At 38.4% G+C, this 4,971-nt stretch overlaps 1 pseudogene; it reads left to right on the top strand.

The window, feature by feature from the left end:
* The first annotated feature begins 370 nt into the window (after positions 1 to 370).
* LOC130458075 (DNA replication complex GINS protein PSF1-like) lies at positions 371 to 1,439 on the top strand (annotated as a pseudogene).
* Positions 1,440 to 4,971: the final 3,532 nt, after the last annotated feature.

Raw genomic sequence — 4,971 nt, 5'->3', positions numbered from 1 at the left:
AAAAGGAACCTTACTTAGGACATAGACTAATGATAATAATAAAGCTATAATCATAACAATCACAACAACAATAGCTAACATTTCATAGCATTTACTACGTCAGTCTTTTCAAATGTCATCGCATCTGATCCTCAAAGAAACTATAGAAATCACCTCCTCCAACTATTCCGTTTTACATGAGGAAAGTAGAGACTGACAAAGCAAAACAACTTGATGAATTGTGATCTGTTTTAGTTAATGTACATGTTCATTCTGAAAAGGTCTCAGCCAATTGGTAGCTTTCCCCTCTGAATTCCTCTAGCTCTTAGGGACACCCAAATCCAAATTTAAAACAAATTAAAAAAAAAAAAAAACCAACTATAGCCATAACATGACAGGTCAGTATAAAAGTTACCAAGCTTCTGTGATAACACACAGGTGTTATCACACCTCTCACTACACTTACTGGTTCTGGTACCTCAGGCAAGTCACTTAAGGTCTGACTACCTCAGTTTACTCATCTATAAAACAGGGTTAATAATAACATGGACCTCCTAGGGTTGTTGTGAGGACCAAATGAAGTGATATTTGTAAAGCACTTAGTGAACTGCCTGGTACATAGTAACTATTACATATTAATGTTAGCTATTATTGTTATGATGCTTATCATCATTATTTTGTATCCAAAGACTCCTTGCAACCTCAATATTTTGTTCCAACATTCTTCCAAGATCTCTTCCATCCCCCACCTTCTTTGCTTTTTAAGATTATATTGTCTCTCCACCACAATTGGGCAGTGTGGGTTTGGGCTTGTGGGGTCAGAAGAGGGAGGAGTGTTTGTCCAGTTCCTTAGAGCAACTGGACAGGAGTGAGGCTCTTGGGGGTCTGTAAGGCAGAGCAGTGTCCTGTCAGAGGGTCTCCTAGCTCATCTGAGCCTCTGGGGAGCAGCACAGCCTTCAGCCTGCTGGAATCAGGCAAGTTCTGGAGGAAATTGAAACTTTGTATGAACAGAAGCAGACTAATGTAAATAAGACAAAGTTAGATGGATGAAGGGACTTCATTCCAACAATCAAATTTCAACATAGTTCTTTCTTGAGAAATCAACCTTGTGCAGTTGCTTATTTGTATGTCTGATTATTTACCATTAGAGCTCTCTGGTTGGAACATTGCAGTGTCTTGCCAAATGTTCTGAGATTTCTCATCAGCTAAGGAAATGATGGTTCAAAGCTATAAAAAGTCTCCTGCTCCATATAGGAAATGAAGGATTAGATATTATGCAAGATAAAAAAAAAAAACCTAAAAGCCTATACATTGAGATGTGGTGTCTAAAAGGGTATAGAGTTTGAAGTTGATGGTACTAAAGTATTTTTGGAAAAAAAAAACAAAACAACCAGCATCTTTTTACCTAAATGGAAACATGAATGATAAGACAAGAATTCCTAGAATATGTGCTGTCATGACAGTATCCTGAAAACATTGGGAAAACTTCCTTTTAGGGTAGTGTGGAATGCACTAGAAATGTCTCTCTGTCCTTTCCCCCTTGATAGCAAATTCTCACTTTGGAGTTTACAAAAATCCATTCTTAACATCATGACCTGATCCTTTCTCAGAACATATTTGGAAGACTTTCCCTTCCCTTTAACTCAGAGAGCTATTTGAAACAATGCTCTTGTTCTCTTCCTCTTCCTGAAAGAAGGAGTGGCCATTGACTGGACCCTTTGCACAGATGATTCAACCTAGGAAGATATTCAGGAGGCAAGACATGAAAGAACCCTGATGAAAACCTGGAAAACCAAGAAAATCCTTTGTGAACTAGATGCAGAATTGTTCAGGATATTCAATTCACTAACCTGCCATCTCTTAACAAGCTGCACAAATTGGAAACCAGGCTTTGAAAGACTGAACCCATTTGTCTCCAGAACTCTAGTTCTGGAACACTGAAGTTCTAACTGGTGGTGGACTCAGTTGTATCTATGCCTCCTCTTCAGCCAAGCTTCACACCCAACCCCTTACCCTTTTTTATAGTTCTAAAACTATAATCAAAGCAGCTCTGTCACTGATCCTGGAAAGCTCGTGTCAGTCTACTCCATTGTGAATCTACTCACCATCCCCATGACTTTCTAAAACAAAATATCCTTTGACCACCAGTCCCTTCTGTGTATCGCATTTCCTTACTCTCTTTGAAGGCTCGTTGAGGGCAGGGATGATCTTTGCTTTTGCCCGATATCCCTGGCATTAAGTACAGTGAAAAGCACATAATAAATATTTAATAAATACTTTCTAATTTGTTTCATTTATTCATCTCCTGCCATATGCTATATCTGTCCCCCTTTCCACTCAAATTGCTGCATCAGTCAGTTCATTAATTTGTTCATTCATTTAATCAGTTTTTTTATTAATTTGTGCATTTTTGTATTATTGGCTTATTGAAGGCAGTTGCTCATGTGTTGCCACCCCAACCGTACTAAGGCGAAAATTTCAGATTCCTTATGCTTGTTGTAAGAATTGGCTTTTAATAAAAGCAAGAAGCAGGAGATCACACAGGGCAAAAACTGGGTCAACATCCTGAGAGCACTAAGGAGTAGAGAGGCAATTGAGATTGACTGTTGGCTCTCTGGGAAGAAGACAGAGAGAGAGTGTGGAGTTGGTTCTCTCTGAAGGGAAAGACTTTGAAGCTGCCAGGAAATTGGACCATCTTGAAGGAGTGGTTGAGTGATTGATTACCTCACACTGGTGGACAGTGTGTGTATTAATCATCATTCCCCTCTTCATCCTGTGTGAACCTGAAGAGCTATCTTCTTACTGGGACTTCAGCTTGGCTCAAGAAGACTCCAGTTGTGTGAGATTCTTTGGTCCTTGGTTTCTGCTCCTACTAAACTCTCCCAAATCTTATTGAATAATTTAGGAGTTCGTTTAGACTAGTTATAGAGGTTATAAAGGTTTTAATATCTGTTTGGGGTTAGAAGTTAGTTATTCCTTGATCGTCTTTCCCTCCTCCCATTAGCTAAATAAACCTGTTAATTATATATATCACATATATAATATATATAATTTTTGAACCCTTATTTACCACCACCACCACCGTCCCCATTTCAAGCTAAAATTCTATCTCTTAGCTGCTGTAACTATAGAGAATAGCAAGTTCATTATGTAAAGGCCAGAGATCCTGAGAGACAACTTGAAACAGGTGCATAGCCAAAGCCAAAAAGCTTGACACTAGGCTCTCCTCTGTTTTAACAGAACAGATAAACAAACAAATAAAGTAAACATTGAGGGAGTGTAAAAACCTAGATGGGTATGGGACAGAACTCTGTAAGCAAGATGAAACGAATAAAGTTACAGATCAAATAAATGTTATGGTCAAAGAATGTAGAAATGTGGGGACTTTGTCCCATGTGGAAATACCTGGACCCCAATAAAAATCATTAATTCCACACCTCATTTCTCTTTTGGATTACTTACATAGGAGAAATACAAAACATCAAAAAAATTTCCCAATGACAAATAGTACCTCTTCTACTCAGGACATACTCTTGCAATGAATAAGTAGTCAAGCAAAGCAAACACTTTGCCCATCTAAAAATGTACCCTTCAGTTTGAACTAGAATTCATCATCTTTATGCCAAAAAATAGAAGGTATATTTCCCCAATGGATCCTGGAAATCATGAGATAGGCCAGAACAGCTGGGTAGCTCAGTAAATTGAGAGCCAGCCCTGGAAATGGGAGGATCTAGGTTAAAATCTAATCTTAGACACTTTCTAGCTGTGTAACCCCGGTCAAGTCACTTAACCCCCTAAACCTAACTTTTAACATGCTTCTGCTTTGGAACCAATATACAGTATTGATTCTAACACAGAAGGTAAGAGGTTTTTTTTTTTTTTTAAATCACACAATGGGCATGGGGGAGAAAAAGGATCTCTGTCTTCTTTCCCCCTCTCCCCAAATCACCTTGATCAGAGTAGAACTTACAAACTTTGAAAGGGAAGTGAATATGAATTTCTCCTTGATGTAGCATCCTTAACTGATGACAGTATCTTCTTAAGGAGTAAAAGAACAACTAGACACTGAGGAAAAGCAATTTCAAGAATCCCCAAGGAACCAGTAAAAAGACTATACCATTACTAAGTGGAACTTTATGAAGGTCCCCTGAAGGAGGTAAAAGGAAAAAGACTTTCAGCAAAAACAAATCTAGCCATAAAATACTATGGAGTCTACCTGTCAAGAAAAGCCTACAAACCATAAAAAATCCAATTAAAAACATTATTCAAATATAACAAATAAAATCAGATCCAAACAACAGAAAAAATATTAATGGCTCTTCAATAGGCTGAACAAATAAAATAAAAATCATCACTTAACCTAAATTAATCTATTTATTCAATACCATACCAAACAAACTACACAAAATGATTTTGTAGATGTAGAAAAATAATAAATTCAACTGGCAGAACAAAACGTAAAAAAAAAATCACAGTAATTAATGAAAAAAAATGTGAAGGAAGGTAGCAGTACCAGATCTCAAACTGTATTAAAAAGTGGTTGTCATCAAAACAACTTGATACTTTCTAGTGATGGAAGTGGAATAAGTAAGGCACACAATTAGTAGTAGTCTCTTGGTAACCGAGGATGACGATTGTCTTTGTGCGTTTTTATCTATGATAGATGAGTGTGCACAAAGACACTTGTGCGTGAAGCAGATTTAAGTGGAAAAGTCAATGCACAGAGACAGTCCCACTCTCTTGGCGTTGGAAGCCTGGGTCCAGTGGCACAAAATGTCATTACACCTGGAGACTTCCTCAGCTGCATTGGATGGCCGTGTTGTCCTTTGTGCTCCAACACGCCCTAAGCACTCCACAGTGCTTTGCTGGGTCGCCCTCTCAGCCGTTGAACCTTCTTATTGGTTTCTTCCATCTGTTCAGCCGAAGCAGTCTTCACATGCTGGGTGAGCAAAGCCATGGTTTGCCAGGGGTCTATGACCCGATGGCTACTCT

The sequence above is a fragment of the Monodelphis domestica genome, chromosome 3 (assembly GCF_027887165.1).
Source record: "Monodelphis domestica isolate mMonDom1 chromosome 3, mMonDom1.pri, whole genome shotgun sequence".
Classification (NCBI taxonomy): domain Eukaryota; kingdom Metazoa; phylum Chordata; class Mammalia; order Didelphimorphia; family Didelphidae; genus Monodelphis; species Monodelphis domestica.
The sequence above is the reverse complement of the archived record's forward strand: the minus strand, read 5'-3'. Positions and strand labels throughout refer to the sequence as shown.